Source organism: Sphaeramia orbicularis, chromosome 5 (assembly GCF_902148855.1).
Source record: "Sphaeramia orbicularis chromosome 5, fSphaOr1.1, whole genome shotgun sequence".
Lineage (NCBI taxonomy): Eukaryota > Metazoa > Chordata > Actinopteri > Kurtiformes > Apogonidae > Sphaeramia > Sphaeramia orbicularis.
The window spans coordinates 37,946,123-37,971,256 of NC_043961.1; the positions used below are offsets into that span (position 1 = coordinate 37,946,123).

Consider the following 25,134-nt stretch of genomic DNA (forward strand, 5'->3'; position numbering starts at 1 on the left):
GCCAGCCGGCTGAAGACACGGATTTCCCTGAAAGTCTGCGGTAAGGGCACCCAACAGCCGCACTACAGGCACACAGACAGCAGGCAATGTGCGAGAGGCTCACACCAATGCGAAGCACCAGGAAGGGAGGAAAAATGCACACAATACACAATGGTGTTGCCTGGGGCTGCCGCGATAGCTCTCAGACAAACCCGGGACAGACTCACTCGTTCGTGCTTGCTTGACAGCTGCAGGGCCAATGGAAATATGCATGGAGCCAGCTGCGCTAGGCTGCAGCCAATGGCAGAATGTGAAAAGCTGAGCTGCGTCTGGATCCTCATGCTAATGTTAGGCTGGCTGCAGCAGCCACACCGCCGCCGCCGCTGCTAAACTTCCACCAAATAAAGAAAAGCTGTTTGTGTTTTGGCTGCTGCAGTGGCCATTTTAGGTAAGAAACGACCTTTAATTTTGAGTCTTTGTGGGTGTTGAAGAGGAGAGGCGTGTGTCTAGACTGGACTGTGATGGCAAGTCTCCGGCATCCAGACTGAATGAACTCCGTGGAGCTGCCCGCTTTATGTGGATTAAATAGATATTGCACAGAGTTCCACTCCTCCTCCCTCTCCTCCTCCTCTTTCCTCCCTCCTCCTCCTCCTCCTCCTCCTCGTCCCCTCCTCACCTCCCCTTCCCTCTCCTCTCTCCCCTCCCTCCCCTGCCTGCTAATTTTTTATGCATTTTTCTAACTGTCATGGCGATTTGTGTCCTTGGAAATAAAAAGCGCCAGTGTTTTTCGGGCTAACCGGGGGGATGTCTCGTCGGTGAGAGCGTGTGTCCGGTGTCCGGAGCAGGTGAGCAGTCCGCCGGGGAGGGTTTTACGGTGGAGAGATGTGTCTGGGAAGGAGTTTTAGCGGCTGTCCACACGTGTAAGGACTCGGAGAGGGCTGGTATAATGTATTTACAACAGCGATGCAGTGACATTACAGGGCTAGCGGAGAGGGCTAGCTCGGTAGCTACGCTTGCTAACATAAAATAGGACACAGTGTCTCTTTCCCTCTGTCGGTGTATGTGCTGTGTGTTTGTTATTTTCATCTCAAGTTGCCGTTTTGCTTGCCGGGAACTTCCTTTTCCCCCCCTGACAAGCTAGCTCTCCCAACTTGTGGCCATCTACTGGCTTGCTACAGATAAGCTAGCTGCTGTGTGTGTTAGCCCCTGCGTCTGCTAGCAATCATTAGAGCCAAAACCTCAGAGGAGGTGTAAGCTAGGTTGTTAGCCTGCTAGCTTCTTGAAACATTTGCAGCTGTAGATGTGTGGTTTGTGTGCCGGCAGAAAGTGAGTCATTCAAGTACACTGAGTCATGAAGACCATCCACTCTACTCACTTTCACCTGGCCAGGTGTGACAGTCCTGCATCACAGACAAAGGCTGTGCTACGGACCAACCCAAATCACTCTGGGCTGCCTTGATGGGTAATTGGAGCAAATATGAATATGCAAAATACATTCGTGATCCTGAACTTATTTTTTCCAAAGCAGTCTACCTTTGCTGCACACTTGGATTCTAGTGGTCCTAACTCTAACTCTGTGAATTTTCTTTGAAAAGCATGCATTTGACACAACTCAGCTGTCAATTTGTAAAATCCATAAAAAAAAAAAAAACCCTATTGTGTAAATGTGGGTAGTTCAATTGCCACTAAGAGGAACCCATTTTGCTCATGTAGAGATTTGAGAATTTGTTACTGTCATTATGTGTACACATAACAAAATTCAGGCAGGTAGTTCTCGGCTAAGGTGCAAAGTTAAATAGGACTTATCCAGAAGTCCGAACTTTCCCAGCACACATTAAAGTAAAAGTAAAAGTAAAAGGTATTGGTTATTTTAACTAATGAATTATATTATTGTGATATATATGATGACTATTTTAATTTTAAGAATATCTTTGGAACATATTGAAATTGTCCCATAAAAAACTTTGGAAACTCCTTCAGGAGGGGAGCATTTTCAGGTATGAACATGCACAGTAAATCTTCCAAGATCTTTGGAGTTTGTTGATTATATAAAACTTTGGTACAACAAAGTGGAAACTAATACAATCTTAGCGATACATTCTACTTTCAGACAGCTAGGCTAATTATTTTATCCTGTAAAACATTCATTATTTACATGAATAGATGTTGTAGATTGCCTGTATTACATGTTCTTTTGGTTAAAAAAAAAAAACATTATTAATGAGTAACCTTTTCAGCGGGGTTTGTTTGAAGACATGTAGGGAGTCAATCCTGATCACAGAGTGTAGTACACTGAAGACCATCCACCTGGCCCCACCCCTAAGTCTCAGACAAAACCTGCACAATGGGCTAACCCAAATCTGTCCACTCACTGTAGTCTGGCTTAATGCATAATTACACCAAATGTGAATGGGCAAAGCACGTACAAGGCCTTGAACTTCAGTAATGTTTGAGGATTCTGCAAGATAAATTGCTGGTGTTTCTGTTGCTTCACCCTGTTGAGGCTGATTCCTCCAATGATTTTTCATTGAGATAGATGCATGTTTTTAATCCTTTATGTACTGCATGACTTGTTTGTTTGACCTAAATTAGTGATTAATAGCCTAATTAGGAACACTTTCTTGTAACTTAACATAAATGTAAAGTTTGAAGGTTCAGTTATTGAAGGGTTACTCAATGCCAACTCACACAATTTACAACTTTAATCATTACATGTCAGTTCTTGTAAAAACTATTAGCCATTTCCAAAAAGTTATGGAAAGATAAAGTTATATTAAGCCTTTACATTTGTTGTTAATTTGTTATTCTCACAAGAAGTTTCAAGGGCATTAGAATAATCAGCCCTTCAGTAGATATCTTAAAAAGTGATCTTTTATCCCCTAGATGAGGAAAGAAATATATTAATACAACACACAATTAATATATTTTTGCAAGAAAGTGAAAACTAGTTATTGATTTTGAAATAGAATCATCATTCATTTGCAGCAATTAATTTATTTTGAATGTGAAACAATTTATCATCAGCTATATACATGGACACACTGTGAATTATCCTAAGTGTTTTGTTGGCTGTTCAGTACAAATTCCAACCTGATCCATTGGGAAAAAAAAGCAACTGGAGAGGTGTAGTTTGAACATAGTAATGATGAAATTTGGCTCTGAAACTTCAAAAAACTCAGACCTTAAATGGATTCAAAGAAGTTCCATGGACTAAAGAGACATTTTCACAATTTCCCTGACCTGAACAGGTGAAAATTGTGAGCTTGGATGAAATGGCCCCTGACCTTTCTTGGAGTATCTGGTGGGGTGCACTGTATGTGTTTAGGGACAGATTTGATTGCTGTGGTGTTTCATCACTGGGCAGGACCAAGGCCCATTGGTTGGACACAGTCACCTCTAAACTGTTTACATGTCACTTTGTTCTTCCTCCATACACTGTGATGTCTAGGGCTGGAAATCTCAGGGTACCTCATGATATGATATGTGATAAATGACTCACAATGATAATATCTTGATATGGCAATTATCGATATGTTGCTCTTAATAACCTGTGATATATCTGTGTGTTTATAGGGATGAAACAAAAACAAACAAAAAAAGTAAATTTCATAGTTTATATTTTGCAGCATAATTTAACCGGAGTACAAACAGCAATAGTGCAAAAACAATGACACTGTTTTAGTGCAACAGAACTGTAAACAGGATTTTTTTTTTTTGGTATCTGACAAATAGTGACACTGTTTTAAACAATTTGATATGATGACTCGCATAAATATACACACCACTTTTAATTGGTGTGTTATCTGTACACATTATAAGCTTTCCACATGTATGTTTAAACTGTTAGTAGCCCTCTGCCCAACCTGAATCGGTGCATCAAATACCACGCACTGAGGGTTAGGGTTAAGGCGGCCTTACACTGTGCGAGTTAAGAGACGATTTCTCACTCGTGCGACTATTTCTGGGATCGGGCCCGATGTGCCTCTAATCGTGTGTCGTGCTTCGTGCAGTGTACATGGGGTAAAGAGAAGCGATTAGCACCTCACGACCACCTCACGACCATCAGTCGTGTGTTCGCAAGGAAAACGGAGCTGTTTGAAATCCTGCTCGCTCCTCGTGAGTGTATCGTACTGTCAAAGCAGTACCACGAACCGATGTGCCTCAAATTCTCACACTGTGCATGCGCGAACACAGACGCGTACAGTAGCGTACAAGCTAACAGTAGCTGGCTGTTGTCCTAGTGCAGTTTAGCTGTTGCAGCTTACCTCTAGTTCCTGCTGTAGGATGACAGCCCATACTGTCCACGTCTGGACAACCAATTCCTGCACCAAACACGTCGTCGTCTTTTCTTCTTTTTTGATTCCTCACAGATAATGGCACATATTGCCAAAGCAGCTCGTTGGTTTTTGTTTAGCACTACCATTTCGTGACTCACGCCAATACACAATCGTCTATACACTTTTACGGATTCCTTGGTATTTTAACGTTGTATTTCCGGATACAACACTCAAACGTGTCGTGCGTCCTGTGGTGTTTGGTCCTACAGTGTGAGCAGTCAGGTCGCATACAAGCGTCGGTCCGTGCAATGTGAGAACAGGAATCGTGAGTCTGACTGTACGCCTGATTCGCACAGTTTGAGATGGAGCTGCGTGCAATGATCGAAATAATCGCACAGTGTATGGCCGCCTTTAGGGGTTACGGTTATGCGAACCGGAGATCTTGGCATACATTGACACACCATCAAATGGCGTTAAATACCACGCGAAAGGTTGAGAATTGTGTATGTACAGCACGCCAAATGCTATAAGAACTGGCGTGACATACAATGCCATTTCATGAGGTCGGTCTCATTTTAAACTCATTCAGAAAACATGACGTCTCATGTCTCTCAAGGGTGCATGTTTGTTGTGCTGCCCGTGTATTGTGTTTTTGTGAGGCAGTTCTTACTTACATACTGCAAAGTTCTTATCCAGCTCTGTCCCATCCACAATAAAAGCCAAAATGAGTCCACACTTTGGATTTAAATGATGCTTGTGCGTCTTTCAGTTTAACTGCACTGCTTGAGTATGCCATATTTGTGCCTTTGTTTGTTTTTTCTTCTTCTGTGACTTCGGCCCAATTTTCAGCCATTCACATGAGGAGCGCCCCCTGGATGACATTTAAAATGGTGACTTGACTCATTAAGGAGGAAGTGAAGTAAAAGTGAACGAAGTTTATAACGGCTATATTTCACTAATAGAAAAAAATAAATGATACATGGTGAGAGCGCACTGATAAATCATCATAAGATTAAATATTGCGATAGTTTGCCATATTGATATTTTGTCACACTCCTAGTGATGTCAACATTGGAATTTGTAAATAAGGGATATTTTTCAGTGCCCTGCCATGGGCATTCACACCATCCCACCACTGTACCCCCCCTTTGCATTTAGACTACTTTCACACCTATAATGTCTGATTAAGACTTTCAGACCTTTCAGTTTGATACAAACCAAATTTACAGATGTGAAACTTCCCCTGGGCAACATTGTGGACCAAACAGCCATTCGTTGGTCTGATTAGAGGTGGGCTTGGTCCATATCAAACTGAACCATGGTCCACTTCATTTACAGTGTGAAAACAGTTTGTGGGTGATTCAGTCAAATTGCAGGATGTTACACAAGGCTGTTGTCACCAAAAGAACAAAACAAAAGAAAGAAAATCATACAGAAAATAAATTAGGCCTGACATGACGATGACAGACAGAGCTTATCTATAAACTAAGCTGTGTAAGAACATGTAGACGAAGTCAACGGGACCTGGGAATATCATACAAAATGTTTTGGTCCAGGCCCAAAAGTTTAGTGTCCAAGAAAAACTAACCAAGATGGCTGTATAGAATGTAAAAATAATGTGCCTCCTTGAAACAAGATGCTGTGAACTCCACTGTAAATAGGGTATATCAGTTCACTTCTAAGGTTGGGTTGCATGAGCATCAAGGAATTTTTGTCTTTCATTAAATCATGGTTAAGCTAATGGAGGTTAATGTTCATTATGTTTACATATGATCCAATGTTATATTGAAACTAGCACTTTTTAGAAGGACCTTTTGGACAAATGAATGAAAGTTATGGGACCGACTCAACCAGTGGAGTTTTTTGATGCTGGTTCAGTGAGGATCCCGTTCTGGAACCATTTGTTCTACATACCTTCACTGTGCACATTTATATATCTTCTGTATATTGTGATAACATGGAAAATGAGTTATTTCTTTACTTATGTGTATTAAGTTAGGTAAGCAAGCATCTCTGCATTGATGAAACTCTGTTTAAGTTAAATTTACAACATTTTAAGTTACTCAAAGGAGGTTAGTTTTAAATTTAGCAAAGTTGTACTGCACAGTTAAAATGGGGATTTAGTCATTTTAAAGCTAATCTGACTAGAATTAATTTTAGATTAAAGAAAGTTTAGTAGGTGTAACTCAGGTTTAGAGGCTTTTGTATTAGGGTGTAGTCACACCAGGAAAGTCCGATGGTTCACTTGCTTTGGTCCAGACCAAATTTTTTTTTACATTTTTTGAATTTGGTATGGTTTGCATTCACATTGTAAACTGACGGAGCGGGGTCAGCGGATGCTGAGGCGCATAGTGCGAAGAGGTCGCCAACTTTCTGCAGAGTCAATCGCTACAGACCTCCAAACTTCATGTGGCCTTCAGATTAGCTCAAGAACAGTGCGCAGAGAGCTTCATGGAATGGGTTTCCATGGCCGAGCAGCTGCATCCAAGCCATACATCACCAAGTGCAATGCAAAGCACTGGATGCAGTGGTGTAAAGCACGCCGCCACTGGACTCTAGAGCAGTGGAGGCGCGTTCTCTGGAGTGACCAATCGCGCTTCTCCATCTGGTAATCTGATGGACGGGTCTGGGTTTGGCAGTTGCCAGGAGAACGATACTTGTGGCACTGCATTGTGCCAAGTGTAAAGTTTGGTGGAAGGGGGATTATGGTATGGGGTTGTTTTTCAGGAGCTGGGCTTGGCCCCTTAGTTCCAGTGAAAGGAACTGTGAATGCTTCAGCATACCAAGACATTTTGGACAATTCCATGCTCCCAATTTTGTGGGAACAGTTTGGAGCTGGCCCCTTCCTCTTCCAACATGACTGTGCACCAGTGCACAAAGCAAGGTCCATAAAGACATGGATGACGGTCTGGTGTGGATGAACTTGACTGGCCTGCACAGAGTCCTGACCTCAACCCAATAGAACACCTTTGGGATGAATTAGAGTGGAGACTGAGAGCGAGGCCTTCTCGTCCAACATCAGTGTGTGACCTCACAAATGCGCTTCTGGAAGAATGGTCAAAAATTCCCATGAACACACTCCTAAACCTTGTGGACAGCCTTCCCAGAAGAGTTGAAGCTGTTATAGCTGCAAACAGTGGACCGACGTCATATTGAACCCCATAGACTAGGAATGGGATGTCACTTAAATTCATATGCCAGTCAAGGCAGGTGAGCAAATACTTTTGGCAATATAGTGTATATCCAAACACTGTTATCAAAAGCATTAGTGCTACGTAGTGCTTACCTGTTTGTATCTGTCCTATATCACCGTTCAGTTTAGCCAGAGACAGAATTCCTTAACGCAGGTAAAGTTTGCTGGGGGTGATGAAGTAGTTTATTATTTTTTCTTTTCAAGCACAACAGACAAATCTAACTGTCATCCTAATCATTCTCTCACTGAACAAGCTGAAAACGTCAGAGTTTTTATGTGTCCTTTCTAGCAGTTGTGTTATATGTACATTTGCCCAGATGTCCAAAAGGCTGCGTGTCTCTTCCGAGCTCCAAGTTTGACCACGGCTCATTTTCAGCTACGTAGCCTATCCTCACTCTGAGCGGTTCTCTGGTCTCTGGTAAACCTCTGTTGTCCATAATGCTTGACACATGACGGGAGCTCGTTAGATACAAAAAACCCAACTGTGTTGGATCGGGTCCGGGCTGCTTTCACACCTCAAACAAACCGCACCAGGGTTCGTATGGAACTGTGCCGAGACCACCTCTTCAAATGGGTCTCGGTTCGCTTGTTTGGTCCAGAACAGAGTTCGGTGGTTTTTATTCACACCAGCCCAAAAGGTCCGAACCAGGGAGCAAACGAACTCTGGTCCATTTTAAATGGACCAAACAAGGCAAGTGTGAATACACCCTTACTTGCATTAGGATATGTATGTCAGTTACACATTATGGTAAATTTGTGATATATCCTCTCATCCCTTCATCTGTCTGATGCTAAAATCTGTGAACCTGCATAAAGTTTGAGTCTTTATGGCAGATTACTGTCACACTTACCCTCACACTGTTGTTGTCCTATTGGTGAAGGCCTTTTGATTGAATGGCTTCCATTCATTACATGGCCTAAAAATAGAATCTTTATGTATTTTCCTCCATTGTCATGGGCAATGCATTTTTTTTCTAAATACATTTTTCTTATTCCTGTTTACGAGAGCTCAAGAGAGAACACGAGTCAAAATAAATTTCTTTGATCAAAAACTAGGCTATATGCAGTTTATATGACACATCATCAGTCAGCAACCAGAACAAAAAGCTGAAATTTTGATTGTGTCAGTGTGACAAAAAATAAAGAGAAATATTCACCATGAGCAAACGGGTTGCATTTTCAATTCTTGATGAGCAAGTTTATCGTAACTTAAGATTTGGCCCCAACAGAGTGGAGCGTACTTGACTCCGTGGACATCAGCGCACATCAACCTGTTTTTGAATGTAGAATTGGCATGCTTGACTGAAACCTCCAAGGTCCGCGGACAGCGCACACAGACAGTGCACGCGGAGTACGTGCTGCTCACACGTGCACAATATGTCTGACTCTGTAGAAGCCTTTAAAGGCCACTGCTGTTGTACAGCTAATTTTCCTTTAACCTATCTTCGGAAACTTTAATCTAAGGGGCAACACGTGAGTCCTCCACATACATGTCTGTTGCGTTATACTCTTAGAATAATGTATGTCAACACTATGAACCTGTTCAATCAGCTGAAGAGACAGCATCCCAAACAGTATGTTCTGTATTTTTTTTTTTTGTATTTTTGTATTTATTTATTTATTTTTTACTTTTCATTTTTACTGAAAGCTACCTCAAAGTCAAGTGCACTTTAGTTTTTATGTTCAAGAGTGCATTTAATCAGAGTGGTGTTCACATTTTAGTATGTTTATATTCTTGGCACATGTTGGCAAAATTGCACAAACAATATTAAAAATTTTCTGGAAGGTTCTTTGGGCTAAATAATGGTTTTTTTTTAGGGCTATGTTTTACATAGGGAAATTGTTTGGTTGCACTGTTTTGAAACTTGCAAATTAGTCTCAAATATCAGTGTAAAGAATCGTGGTAAAACTGAGATCGTGATTTTATTTTTTAAAAATCGTGATATGATATTTTTGGCATATCGCCCACACCTATTTGCGATGTAAGTCTATATTATTAAAACATCAAGTGCATTTATTTTAACCCATAAAGACCCAAACATCAAATGACAATCAAAAGCATCTACTGATCTAAATTATTTAATACCTGTTGATCCACTAATCCTATCAATACCTGTAAATAATTGGTGTAACATGCAGTTTGTCATCTTTTCATGGTCATCAGCTATGACCCATTTGGACGTTCAGAGGCTCTGTAGTGAATGTGGAAACACTGTCATCTTCTACAACATTGATTTACCAGTAAAACCCATGGAGTTGGATCAATGACAGTGGATGGAGACACTGGATTTATGTTCAGTTAATGATAGATTTTACTGAAAAAGTCCCCTTTTCTTTAGTTTTCTCTGTTTTTGATTAAAAAAAAAAAATTAAATAAAGGAAAAGACATGATTTACACTTAAAAATGCAAAATACAGAGAATAATCTTGTAATAGATGCTGATAATTCACTTAAGAAAGGTGAAATGGAGAGTAAAAATTAATTGTGGACTGCCACAAAACTAGCACTGGGTCTTTAGGGGTTAAACTGATCACTATCCTAGACTCTGATTTTATTATGACAGTTGTGTGAAACAAATATCATATAATTATTTACTGTGAAAGAAAATAGTCTTGCATTCATCAGACAGATGAACTATGAGCTCAAACTGTGTTGTCCAGTGAAGTGTCCATGTTCCCTTGTAGTTCTCAGTGAACACTGGGTGTCTGTAGGATGTTTGTGTTTTTGAGCTGCTCAGAGCTGCAGTGTGTGACAGAGCTGACCTGTCCCTCAGAGACCCAAACCCAGGTCTCTTATCTCATCAAATCACAAAAATGAATCACAGATGAATGCCTTCGAAATAGAGTCGGTGACAAGTATGAGCTAAATGACTTTTGAGTCACTGTATTACACATAAAAACTACTTTTCTTTCTCCAGTACAGTTAAGAAAAGGGATAGCATCAGAGCTTATTCATACTCTCATCTTTAATGACTTGTCTGTTTAGTACTGGAGTTTGGTAACCATCCCTATGTTTTAAACGTAAGTATAATATTCATCTACAGTGTTATTGTCATAGGGTAAAGATGCAGATGGTGTGAGCCTATGTTCACAGAAAAAGCACAAAGACCATTAAGCTAGGGCAGGGTTGAGTACTTGCAGCTGAGCAGGTGACCTTTCGGCTACAGCAAACCTTTACCCTTCATATGAATAACTCCTTATTCCTAAATCTGTTTTCATTTGAGACACTCTGCATCTTACAGGGGGAGCTGTCAGGGAGCCCACCTGTTGTTTTGGAAACACAAGAGCAAAGATGATACAGCTGCAGCATCAGTTTTCTACATGAAGTGGTTTTTGCACTTCCACATCTTCTGCACAGATCTCTACATCTAAACTAAAGGTCAGTTTATAGTAAACACACTATATATTATCAGTGATGGAAATCTAGCACATAGTTACAGATTACTAGTTTTTCTGTTGAAAAGCACTGTAGTTATTTTGATAACTTCTCCTACTATAATTTATTACGGTTAATTACTTATTCAACAAATGTTTTAAAGATAAAAAAAAAAGTTCCTAAAAACATTTAAACCAAGCAGTGTAAACCTCACAAAATACAAAATTCACACTTGGACTAAAGGTGTTCCTCAGTATGACTTGAATTAAGGCTTCTTCTATGTTTTCATGTAAAAATCTTATTTTAAGATGTCCATCTAAACAGGCATCTGGTGAACATGCACCTTGTCGCATGCACCTGTTAAGCGGGGTACACAAATAAGGATTTTCTGAATCTGAAGAGATTTTTTTTATCTGTTCCCAACCCCACACACGAAGACAAAGAATCAGGCATTGAACAGTTTTGATTGTACTGTGTGTGGTGTGCTCCAATAATCTCAACACAGCACATCACACACATAACGATTCTGTCCCACCACCGATCTAGAATCTAGTCCTCCAAGCCACAAATCTCATGTGATCAAACGTGATGTAGCAAAACGAAGAAGAAGAAACATAGCAACAACTGGAAAAGACAACACACAACATGCCATTTTGGTTGTGGTACGACTTGGTGGAGACGTTGAATAGACATTCTCGGGGTTCCCACAGCCTCACGAGCTGGTCCTCCATTTCTGAGGTCCACCGAACTTTCTGTTTCAGTTCTGTCATGCTTGTTTTTATTTATGCCTGCTTCCTTGTTCCTCAGTCAGCTCGCTTCTTGATTGGCTACATTCTGTTCCATGTCACAATTCACAGTCATGACTCGAGAGTCGTTGGCTTTCCCCACACACACACAAAGATTTTTGGTTGGAAATATTGAACAAGTTTAATATTTACGATTGTTGGCTCCGAATTGTTTCAGTGCCAATTACTGGGACAAATTTACTCTTAACACACCTCAGACCGCAGGATAATCTTATAGAATAATCTTATAAAACATAAGATAATCTGGCATTTGCTGTCCTTGATCGGGAAGGTGGAAAAGCGGGACAAAAACAGCCTGATTACCTTTATGTGTGTACCCCATTTAATTCAGTATCCATTTATAATAAATAGGCGGTACTCAAGTGTGATATCTTGTTGTCATCTGGAAAGTGGCTCAACAAATTAGGGAGAGATCAGTGTCTTTATCATTGTTTCCAAGAATCCATCCACATTATAATGCAATCCAAGAGTCTGAAAGATATGACAAGGTCAGCTGTTTTAAGGAACCTGTCATGTTGGAATAATGGAAGTATAACATTCTATATAAATATATGTTGTTTTTGTCAGCACAGATGTATTAGCCATGGCTTTTGGATCCTGTAAGCACTGAAAGGTGTCCTAGTTTTCGTGATGTGGTGGCAGACTGATGTTGTTTAATGTACATTGATTTGATTGAGAGGTGGTACAAAATAACAAAGCCCAATATGTGAGTGTGTACTGTCATACTGAATAGCGTCGGTGGAAATGTGGAGATGGTTTCCTGTAAACCATTCTACGCTTAATGGCATTTGATGCAAATTTGTCCCAATAGCTTTCCTGCCAGATCTGTCCAGAAATCCATCAATAAAAGACGTTCCTACTCAGAATGCAGTATTCTACATTTAAGAGCTTTTACTGAAAAAAATATATTCATATACAGTCCCTTTGTAATTTGCATGATGGTGAAAGTGTAATTTATCAGAATTTTTCTTACTGCAAAAGTAACTGATTACATTTAGATTTATTATTATTATTAATTAATCATTATTATTATTATTATTATTATTATTATTATTATTATTATTGTTGTTTTATAGAAATTACAATTTTTAGACAGGGTATAATAATACATCTAAATGTAGTAATAAATGTAGAAATAACAGGAATCCCGTTCGTCTTTTCCTCTAGTTTACAGTTACTAGCTACAATTATTATTAGTGCTTTTTCACTTGTTTTGGAATTGAAATATACTGTTACATGTTATTAGTAACTCAGAAACTGTACGCTAGTATGCAATAAAATGACTAATGTCCATCTATGGAGGACATGAAATACTGATCCGTGTGACGGAGCAGGGAGATTCAGTGTTGGTTTGTTTCTGCTGGTGTTCATGTGTTTGTAAATAAGGGTTTGCCACATTTGTTGGTTTCTTTACAACAGGAATTAACTGATTTGGTGAATATTATCTCTTGTGTTTCAGTTGGTGCAGAAACATGTCTGTCTTCTTTTACCCACTGACTTTGTGTTTGTAACTGAAGAGACTCCTTAAGATATACAGGAGTCAATCATATTAAACATTGATAAACTTTGTTGCCATGTCACATTGAATGATATATATTTTTTCTCTTATTGTGGACCTTTGTGCAAAATTTCAGTTAAATACATGACAAAATGTTCAGTCTCAATGTGTATAATATAAAAATAGGAAGTGTAAGTAGAAAACACTTCTTAGATATAGTCATGAACAAAATAAAACAAATACCTTTGAATGGTTGAGTCTGGGGATTGTTTTAGCACTCCACTGTGCTTTCATGACTCTCATTCTGAGTAGGTGATAAAACAGATTAGAGGTGTTTGAGTCTGTTGTGGGGACACGTCTGAGGTTTCCTGGTCTGTCAGAATTTTCAGATCCAAAACTGTTATAGTGATGCCTTTGAGGTGGGGTTAGTTCTAGACTCACACCGATTACAACTTTTTGGGCCGATTCCGATTTGCAGAGTGCTTGGATGGCTGATACTGATTTTGGCCAATTCCCATCAAATTTTTTCCAAACACAGCACACAAGACATTGCAATGTAACTTTCCCATTACAACATTTATTTTAAAAACAGAAGAAAAGTGTGCTAAAAGGTGCCATGTTTTCTGTCTGAAAACAGGTGCATTGATTGAAATGATTGATTGATTGGTTTTTAGTGAGTCCCGTATCGTACCAGCAGCTGAAAATTATCATATTTGAAGGAAAATTATCATACACACCCAGAGTTTATATTCTGATGTGGCTCAGACCATCTGCTTTAGTAACACATTATTGTAGACTGAGCATATTACACACTGCAACCCAGTTTTACTTTTAAATAATCTAACAGAACCTTGGGAAAAAAGCAAGCGTCTCTACATATGTGGAGCACAGGATGAACCCCTGCACTGAATGGACCAGAACACCATTTATACATTCACAACTTCTACATGCTTTGGGCTGAACAAAGGTCCTGCCTCACAAGTAGAGAGGCACGTGAGAGGATGGATAAAAACAAGTGCCGCGCTATGCAAAGGATCCGTATCCTATTTGTGTTTGGTAGTTTATTAATTTAGTCATGTAATGAAGGGGTCAAATTATCGTAATAATTAAGGGATTTTTGGAATTATTGATCATACATCGTACAGAGGGTAAAATCGTTAAATAAATACAATACGATAATTATTGTAGGTCTGGCAGGTTCGGGGGGGGGGGGGGGGTGCAAGAGTGGGCAGTTCCCACCTTAAACAAACATTCTGCCCCTTCAAATGAAAGTTTCCGAAGGTAGGGAAAAGGAAAATGAGCTGCGTAACAGCAGGAGATGTAGAGGAATTAGTAAAGCATCTTAAGTTTCACTTTCACTTTGTACTGTTGTATGGTTTGCATGTACTCAGTGTGAGGTACGTATGGCACGGAACGCACCCCCCAGTGTAACCCCTCACCCATCGCCGCCTCCATCAGTGGCATGTGCCCCCTTCACATTCCTGATTGCATTCCTGATGACTATCTGGAAGCGGCCCCAGGTCTGGCTATGTGGCGCGGCAGGAATTTGACCTGCTCTCAAAATCAGTCAATTTCAGACTGACCGGCCGGTCGCAGGTCAGGGCTGATCACGTGCATATTGGACAATTTCCGAGCATGACCTATTAATAGTTGCAAGTCCAGTTAGTTCTCAAGAGTTTTCGTCTGGTCCAGAATGACCCTGTTGTGTGTCATATTCACTCTTCTCCATGTTTACAGTGGTACCTTCCTTTATTCATCTGAATCAATGTGGAAAAACACAACATCTTATTCAAATTAGACCTTGGGCAATGGGGCCACAAATGTTCTCAGTTAAGTACTATTAACCCTGCACAACATGATGAAACAGTTATATTGCATTTATTGTGGGCAGTATTGCAATTGTGATGCGAGTCCACTTGCTCAGTTATGAAGGAAGATGTACTGGTTATTCATTTATAGTTATACATACATACATACATACATACATACATGCATACAGTACGTACATACAGAGATATATAAAAAAGTGATATCATATTGTTATTTTATAAAACATTATGCACCATTTTTCCCTGCTTGATGTCACCAAATCCAAAATGTAATCCAACAGTGTTTAATTATCGTTTATGTTTTTCCCCCAGCTTTGCATTTAGCTCACCCTCATACCTCCTAAATACAGACCTTAGAAAATGCAGTCTTTTCTGAATATATAATTACACAGGCCAAGATTGTGATTACAATCGGGGATTTGATTAGTTCAGTCTCACTTAATATAATTCCAGATATCAACAGTAGCAGGACAAAGTTAATTGTTAACAACTTGATGGGAGTCATCAGTAAGAATAGGCCAAACCTTTTTTGTAGTTCTGTCTTCTTTTGTAGGTTCAAACATCTACTTGTACATTTTAACAATCCCTTCCAGCCCATTCCGTTTCTTCGTAACACACATTCCACTGCTACATGTCGCCATTAGACTAGCACCATATCAGTCCTCAAAATGTCATGAGTCAGGAGCAGAATCCGCCCAAAACTAAAATTCATACTTCTTGACTGAAGTCTTTTAAAGTCTTAACTATATCAAGTTTATTTACATTGATGTAAACTGCAACTTGACTCGTTGATGGAGGCATGTAAGCATGAGGTGGTAATTCTAGTCAGAAATGTACAGAGCAGAAAAAACACGACAGACCAGTTCTACAAAATATTTGTTGGTTGACCTCATTAGGGAACTTTAGGTGGGAGAGATGTAAGAAGTGTTGGAGGCTGCTAATTATAGCTAAAGGCCCTTATTAGGTTAGAGGAGGTGGACCTAGTCTACAAGAATAACAAGTGTTCAGAGAACCCAAACCTCCGCCAAGCACCCCGAACGGTGTGCATGTGTGGATCGACTATTTCTTTTGGAATTAAACAGTTTCAAGGTTGTTCCATACAGCAGAAAAAGTTGAAGCTTGGTACCAGTCGTGTATGTCAAATTATATTAAATTCCAATCAGTATTTGTTGAGCTATAATGAAAAATGTGTTGTAAATGGGATTTTCAATGTTAAATTGAAATGTCTACAGAGTCCACGTTCCACAGTGGATGTGGACAATTTTGTGCCAGACACAAGATATTGTTATAAGCTACAGGTGTATCAAATTGAAGGCTAATTGGAGTTGTTTTGAATTTTTTATGAATTTTTGAATATTGCTCAATGATGAGAGATAGGAAAATTTGAGATTTTGTGACCTTGAACTTTGGCCTACTTGGCCCAAAATTTAATGGGTTCATCCCAGGGCCTAGGCCTATCTGTGGGTAAAATTGGGTAAACATGGTTGTAATAGTTTTCCCGTAAAGTTGCTAACAAACAAACACACAAAGCAAAGTGATCACAATACCTCCTGGTGGAGGTAAAAATAGATAAACAAAAATTAGGTGTACCCCATCGCTGTTAGTAATTGTTAGTGTTTGGATGACTTGGAGGAGTCAGTTGGGACTGTAAGTGCACCATGTGACAGTGTAAATACTGTATCAATGACCCAGGAAGTAAAAGGGGAAAAAAGCTTTTGTGGTGATGCTGCAGGAGTTGGGATTTGGAGGCGACTATGATTAACAGCAGATCTAAATAATGGGAGACTGTTTATTGAGGGTGAACATCTTCTAACCCAGACTGGGCTCACACTGACAACACTGTCCATTCCTTTGTTTGTTCCCCTTATGGGAGCGTTGTACAGCGTAGAGCACAGATGGAGCAGGCAGCACTGTGTTCCATTTTGAACACACATACACACTCATGTTTGTGCATACAATCGTATACACGCATGGAGGGAGAGAGAGTGGGAGAGAGAGCAGGGACAAATTTGGGTCTGATTTAGCACGGCTGCTCCTCCTTGTCCTCCACCGAGTTGTCTCCCAATGACTCGCAGATACAGCAACAGTTAGGCTCTTCTGCTCTTTAGTCCAAGGGCAAGTGGCTGAGTGAAAGGATTAAGGAGAGAGAAAATGTACAAAAAACATTTCCTACATATTTGAAATGTTTCTTTGCTAACAACACTGAAAGGCTTTTTTACAGTCAGCGTCCTTATTGAGGTAATTTCATACCTACATTAACAAAGATATCATAATATACGACTTTTTGTGTCAATTCTTTCTACTTTCTACATAATGACCTCATGGAAGGGTTTAGTTCATATTACATTCTGAATTATACACTCAGATTTCCAATTAAGCAGTGAACAGAATATACACAAGAGGATCATTCAAAAAGCACGGACCTCCACCAAGGAAAAAAAGAACTTTCTTTGTCTCATTCAGTAGTAATATTAAACCTCTAACAAACTACACTTTTGACCGATCTCTTCCTCTTTTTTGTCAGTTCATGCCACCTATTAATTTAACTGACACGGGGGATCTCCAGATTCTCCCCCTGTAAATGGATCTATCGCCAAACTGAAAGATCCATATTGTCCTTGGCCCATATCCAAATCTTGCATACAGTTTTATGAAGATCTGTGTCCTTGGGAGAGGTGAATCAAGTATAAAATAATGTGTGAATTATAAAAATGTAAAAAAAAACAGCCAAACAAAAAATGGTTATCAACTATAGTTATAGTTTTATAAATCAAGTCCTTGACCCAGAAACACATTCCCATGATCTGTGTGCATGTTCTTGTGGTTGTGTGCACTCTCTGCTAAAGTGGGCTTTGTAACATGTGATAATCTAGGATCTGGATCTGAATATTGAAGATATAATAGAGACCTACTTTTTTTTTAAATGGGGAAAAAAGTGTTCTTTTTAAGTCGAAATGTGGTCTAAATTTTGCATCAAACAGACACTACAGACTTGCTTCTTGCTGTCACCAGTACAGAGGTATTAAATATAAAGTTATGTGAATATGGCCAAAAATATCAAAACAAAACAAATAATACCCTTGAACAGTAGGACTGTGAATAAACAACAACATGAATGCAGGGCAAATGGAACATGGTCTTCAGGCTCAATAAAAATATAGGGGTGGACAATATGACAATATTAGATTGTGAAGGGTTAGAACGTATTGACAATCCAACAAAGCAGAGAGGGGTGCGTTTCGTGCCGCACGTACCCCACAATGAGTACGTGCAGTGAAAGTGAAACTTAAAATGGCTGGGCAAGTCTATCATAACTTAAGACTTGACCCCCACAGAGTCAGGCGTACTGGACTCTGTGGACATCCGTGCACATCAACCTGTTTTAAATGTCAAATTGGTACGCTCGATTATGAAACCTCAAACATGCTCGCGCGGAGTCCGTGCTGCTCACATTACGTGCACAGTATGCGTACAGTATGCGTACAGTATGCTGACGTGTGTCCTCCACGTCCTCCACATACAGGTCTGTCGCGTTATACTCTTAGAATAACGTATGTGAACACTACGAACCTGTTCAATCAGGTGAAGAGACAGCATCCCAAACAGTCTGAGAGCCAAACTGGACTAGAAGACCAGCCACACCACAGCCAGAGGCAACAGGTAGAGTTAAACAAAAGCAAGCAACTGTAATGCAAGTATTTAGTAAAGGCATTCTATGAGAAGAGTAGCAAGTAGTTCCACATTGATCCTGTTTTGGAGTGCCTGGATTCTTCTTCTTCTCATTTTGGACTTCTTCCTCCATCCAAGACCACCCAATACACTGATTACCAGTTGAAAAACCAGAGCTACCAGCCACCTGTTCTGCAAGCCTGGATGAATATTTAAAACAGACATTTCTTCATTGAGATTTTGTTCTGTATTTTTTTTTTTTTTTTTACTTTCAATGTTTATTGAAAGCTACCTCAAAAACCAAGTGCAGTTTAGTTTTTATGTTCAAGAGTGCACTTATTCAGTGTTGTTTACATTTTAGTATGTTTATGTTCTTGGCACATGTTGGCAAAATTGCACAAACTAAGTTTAAAATGTTCTGGAAGAAGGTTCTTGAGCTAAATATTTTTTTTTACTTTTAGGGCTGTGTTTTACACAGGAACTTTGTTTGGTTTCGCTGTTCAGAAACCCTGTAGATTAGTCTCAAAGATCAATGTAAAGAATTGTGATAAAATTGAGATCATGATTTTATTTTTTAAAAATTGTGATATTTTTGCCATATCGCCCACCCCTAGTGTGTATATATTAAAAGAAAACATTTGTCAATGTTCACTCGCTTCTGTGTTTTTTTTTTGTTTTTTTTTTACATTTCCATTATACAAAGGGCTGTCCAAATATTAGAAATACTGGCATATAACTGGACACAAAATGAATGATTGAGGATATGAATGTGACATGAATATGATGATGAATACTGATAAAGATGTATGTTTTGTGTCATCACATCAGATACAGCCTCAGTAAAACAATAAAAATCACCTTTTTGAAAAAATAACACTGCATTATCAATATACTCATATTTTGTTAAGATGAATATGGATAAAAGCTGCAGAATGTATCTTTTACCGAGCTAGGTTCAGTTTTTTGAAACATACTTGTCAATATCTACCAAAATATGGCCAGTTGCATGAAAAAATGTCTACAAAATTAGAAAAATAGCAAAATGCTTGGCATACAGTTATCGATGCCAAATAAAAACTCATAACTAGTTTAATTATTTTTCAATAATAGTCTGAATCATAGCTTTGCACATTTAAAATGATGGGTATGTGTACAATTATTAAGGAAGAAAACTGTATTTGTGGGTGACTGGTTGGTTTCAGCCTTTGTAGACAAGTCATCCATACATACCTCATTCCACACATTTTGGATGTGTGTTTTATTTTTTGGTGAGTTGGCTCTGCCACGCAAGTTTGCAGGATGTTTGAGCAGCAGACGGTCGTTTCATTTCTGCTTCTATATTCATGAGTGACAGGTGTGCAGGGATAAAACAGCTTGGCACTAAACTGAAACAAACTTCCACATACTGTTCTTCTCACTTAGATGTACCTTTTCCTAACTTAGATTTATCTACTGTCGTTAGAACACTCCCCCCCCCCCCCCCCCCTTTTTTTTTTTCACCGTGCCAGGGTTCTCCCTACCGTTATGACATATGCACAGCAACTGAGCTAGAGGAATGGAAAGAACTCTGCTGAGAGTTTTCTGCTGATGTGAAGAGAAAAGTACTGTAGTAGCTCAAATGGATCATGCATGTTTCTCTGGAAATGCTTGTTATTCTTAACCATTTCATGACAATTACTACAATTTATCATGATAAAAACTTTGATAGTCCATAGCTCATTATCACAGTAAATGTAAAGCCTTATTTCTGTCAAAGCAAAGGCTGATGTTTGGTCCTGATTAGAATAGGAAGAAGTCAAACAGTTTTGTGTTTTTAAATGATTTATAAAAGACCATAGATGAAAACGACACAAAAGATTTAATAAGGCAACAATTAAAATGAAAGAAATAAGGATGACTTACAAGATGAAAATGAGATAAAAGGTTTAACAAGAGGAAAATACCTTAAAAAAGACTCATGACAACATGGAAAACACCATAAGAGGCAACAAGGGACAAGATGGAAACAGCACAACAGATGCAAAACATAATACCCCTCAACCAAATATAGTGTAAGATTCTGTTGAAAGTTACTGCCCTATAATTTAGATTAGAATGTCTTTGCATAAAACTTATTACAGACATATTTATATTACTCAGATTTTACGCACAAGGCCATTGGACCTTGAAAAAGTAGGTCAAGGTGACTTGTTTTCAGTAGGCTTTTGCTCTGTGCCGAGATGCATCCACAGTATAAATCTGGTGCACATAATGTGACTATGTTGTTGAATGGACAGACGGACGACAAAATGATTACTATATCCCTTCGGCCAGAAGTTGACTGAGGGGTAAAAACCAAAACAAAAACAAAGAAAAAGATGTAATGAAGACAAAACAAGTTAAAAATAACAAGACAAATGACATAAAAGACAAAATTTGCAACAAAATCAATAGCATTGTCTTTACAGAAGAAATGATGAAGGTGGAATCCAAACCCAAAACTTTGCTGCAAACGTCAGAACCATAAAGCGCTCTGGAAACGATGTGAACATCCACACTGATGAGCGATAACGTTCTGTGAACAGTGATGCCAAGCACACGCTGCTCAATCCAGCTGGAGGTGCAAAATGAATATTTATCAGGTTTACTGGCTCAGGTTGTACTCAGTTGTATTTGTTCCACACAGCAGGGCGGATTAGTAAAATGGTCTTTGAACATATTCTGTCACCAATGAAGTGTCCTTAATGAAATATACAGCATCTTTGTCTGTGTTTGGTGTGTGGTGGGGAAGGACACAGCAGACTGTTCAGCCACAGATGCAGCTACTATCTAACAGGTTATTCATTAGAACAAGGTAAATAAAAGCTTGATCAAGTGATTTGCAGGGAAAATGTGGTGTATTGAAGAGGAAATCTTGTAAATTAAGATGGTCTTTGAAAAGCATGAAATCCAGAGCACTCTGAAGTTTAACAAAGTGTAATAAAGGTGCTCTTCCTTTTTAGACAAAAAACTAAATAGCCTTTCGGAGCATGAGGTGATTTTCAAAACATTCTTGTGCCTGTTGAAGAAACAGCTGTATAGTGCCTTCCAAGGTTATTATTTTTAACGAAAACGAACGAAATGAAAACTAAAATTGAAAGAACATTTTCCTTAAATGAAATAATAAAACTATAATTAAAAGAAAAAACGATAACTAACTGAAACTGTATTGTGTGCTTACAAAACTAACTAAAGCGTATAAAAATGATGGATAAAATTCCCTTCCATTTTGTCTTTGTCAATGTCGAATTGATATGAAAATGATTTATTCCACTCAAGCAATTTTAGCTGGTGGCACCATATGTCTGATTGTGAGGGAGGGGAGGGGTCCGTGGCCACACCGGAGTAGACTGTCACATAACCATCAGATAATATCAAATATATCAGGCTATATATCAGTAAATATTTTAGCCTGTTATAGGGAATTTATACATCATACTATACAGATTTTGTGTCTCTGCTCAATCAATGACCTGCCTGAATCCACCCTGCAAATAAAGTGTCCTGGGTAACCCGCTGATTCACACATCACTAATTTCTTTGAATACGATGGCAAGGAACATGAAAGATATGAAAAACTAAAACTAAACTAAAACTAAGCTTTTAGAAAAGAAACAAAAACTAATAAAAACTAGCCAACCTGCTCTAAAAACTATTTAAAACTAACTGAATTAGAGAAAAAGTCAAAACTAAATAAAACTAAACTTAATAAAAAATGCAAAACTATTATAACCTTGGTGCCTTTTTCAACCTGTGACCCCAAGTACAGATCCAGGGGCTAAGGGGGGTGGGGTGGGGGGGTGGGTGATCATTTTTTCAGCAGGTTGAAGTGGATTAAAAGTAAACACCTAATTGTTTGACATCTGCTGAAGTATCATTATAAACCGGTTTAAGTAAACTGACCTTGAGATATTAATTCTACAAACTGATAGTGTAATGCCCTTTACATTACTTTATAATTACATGGGTACTTGGGCCAATCCAAACAAATGTCAGCTAAGTAGTGAGGTTTTCACAATGCTATTGTTAATTTTTCTAATGAAGTGTTTTATATGATCGCTTTGAAAATGAGGTGATATGACAAATTAAGATGGATCATGATCTAAGATTATGAGATATCCTAGACCTTTTGGAGCCATTTCCAAAACTGTGAGGTGATTTAGTTGTTGTTCTTGTTGTAGGTGACCTTTAAGTCTGGTTTTACCGGTTTGTCCATTTGGGGAAAAGCTTCAGGATATGGTGCTTATACTTCATTGGAACCTTTACTTTGCTTTTCTTCTGTCTTATGTCTAAGTGTTACAATGAGGCCATTTACATGACCATACAGGTCAGATAATTGGGAGTAATCAGATAATTGTAATAATAAGGTTTAACACAATTACATGCACTTAAGAAATGCGATAATTGAAAAACCCTGGTTTAGACGTTCCTAGTCCATTATCGGATTTCTTTTGGAGTACTTACGTACATAGTGATGGTAGACTTAAACTTCCTTTTATTGTCTTCTGCTCATGTTTGACTATGTAACTTCTGTTCTCTATGATTTTAGTTGTTTTTACACATGCATAGATGTAAAAGGATGAAATAAATCAGATTAACAGGAATACGTTGATCTGATTTCTCATAATCACATTACTGCCGCTATCTGATAAAGCATGTTATCCTGTTTACATGGTCACTTAAATAATCTGACAACTCCAGAAGTTGAATAATGATTGGACTATTTTTGTGTGTGTAAACAGGCTCAATGATATCAGCTCGAAATGATGAGAATCTGCAGTTTGTAGTCAATGACAGCATATTTTCTAATGGGAGGACTCCTAAAACCCGTGACCCACCCATCGCCCAAGTCCTCTAGAAACCCAGAGAAAACCCTGCTTTGCTGTTTCCCTCTTTTTTGCACTTCTGTCTTCCATGTAATTTCTATTTAAGCATTAGTGTGTTGCGGCTCTCACTGTTTGGTTCTCGTAGTGTTGGCGGAGTTTCATTTGTTAACTGCAGCTATGGAGGACAATGCGTCATGTTTCAGGTGACAAAATAATCCAGTACAATGTGTGAATGCATAATGCCATGTATGAGGAGTTTGAATATGTCTGTTTGGGGTGTCCCACTTGGTTATCTCTCTGGAATGTGTAAAGATGTCTGTTACTGCATTTTAAGTGGTTGTCTTCATTGTGAAATTTTGGTAAAGATGAGTGTAAGGTAAGATGTTTGTGACACCAACAGTGCTGCAGTGTGAACACCAACACCAGATTTTTATTTTCCACAACTTCAACAGACAGTGAAGAGTTTATTTAAAATATCTACTGTCACAGGAAATGGGCGAGAATCCCACAGGCATAAACTGTAATTCAGTAATTGTGCTTTTATTTCAATAGGTGTGTGAATTCTACCGTAATCACCCAGTTTTTGTGGTTCACAGGGCAGTTTGTTTTAGTTTGAAAAAAAAAAACAAAAACCGAAATGTTACTAATTTACTAATGAAACACAGGTTAAATTTAATTATAGGACATGAACAATGATAAGCCTGGGTTTCCCTTAGGCTTTCACAGGGCCAGGTCCTCATTGGGGTTGACCATTTTCCCTGACATTGTGGGTTTTTTGTTGTTTTTTTTAATTTGTTGACTTGTAGACGACTTCAGTGTCATTGTTCTGTTTGCAGCTTCTTAATTGTGATTATTTCCTGTTTTCATTCTCTCTATATGACAGTAAATTGAACATATTGGGGTTGTGACCAAACAAACCATTTGAGGACATCATCCTGGGAAAAAGTTTTTCACCATTTCTTTACCTTTTTCTTACCAAAAGATTAATCGATAAATTGACAGTTGCAGCCCCAGTGATATTTCCAGAACAGGAGCAGAACAGAATGTCTTATAATTTGAACAAATGTTCTCGCTGACTACATTTTTTTTTTTTTTTATGCTGTAAATGTAAGTGGGAGACCTGTATGAACATAATTCCACTTTTATAATTTAAAGCAGTGTATGACTTTCATCACAAATTTTTGTTTCAAATTTCTAAAATCCCAGTGATAGCCTAATTATTACTAATCCATTAATCCTTCCGTGCTTATGGACCTGAATCACTTCCCTCACGGTGAACAACTTCAAAGATGTGAGAAACCACTTCAGCTTGGTCACCATCTTTGTTGCTGCTGCTGTGTGGAATTCCCATTTCCACAATGTACTTTGTGACGAAATTCCTGAAAAGGCCTGAGTGACGTTTCGATTTGTTATGTAAACAAGTGGAGTGTGTTTATGATGGAGTCATCTTTGAAGTTGTTCACCATGAGGGAAGTGATTCAGGTGCGTAAGCACGGAAAAACTAATGGATTAGTGAGAATTAGGCTATTACTGGGGTTTGACACATTTGGAAAAAAAAGTTGTGATAAAAGTCATATGCTGCTTGAAGTACTTTGATGCTCAGGGATTCTGATTTATTTCTTAAGGAAATTAGGACCGATGTACGGTGGCCCAGAGGTGCAACA

The 25,134-nt window shown here is 38.8% G+C and overlaps 1 protein-coding gene across 1 annotated transcript in view; it reads left to right on the top strand.

Moving 5' to 3' along the window:
- The first annotated feature begins 458 nt into the window (after positions 1 to 458).
- Positions 459 to 25,134, top strand: part of chd6 (chromodomain helicase DNA binding protein 6) — a 189,323-nt gene continuing 164,647 nt past the window's right edge. Inside the window, exons 1-2 of the mRNA XM_030135292.1 lie at positions 459 to 824; positions 10,691 to 10,827. The gene's annotated coding sequence lies outside the window, so the exon portion shown is untranslated. The remainder of the gene's footprint in view (positions 825 to 10,690; positions 10,828 to 25,134) is intronic.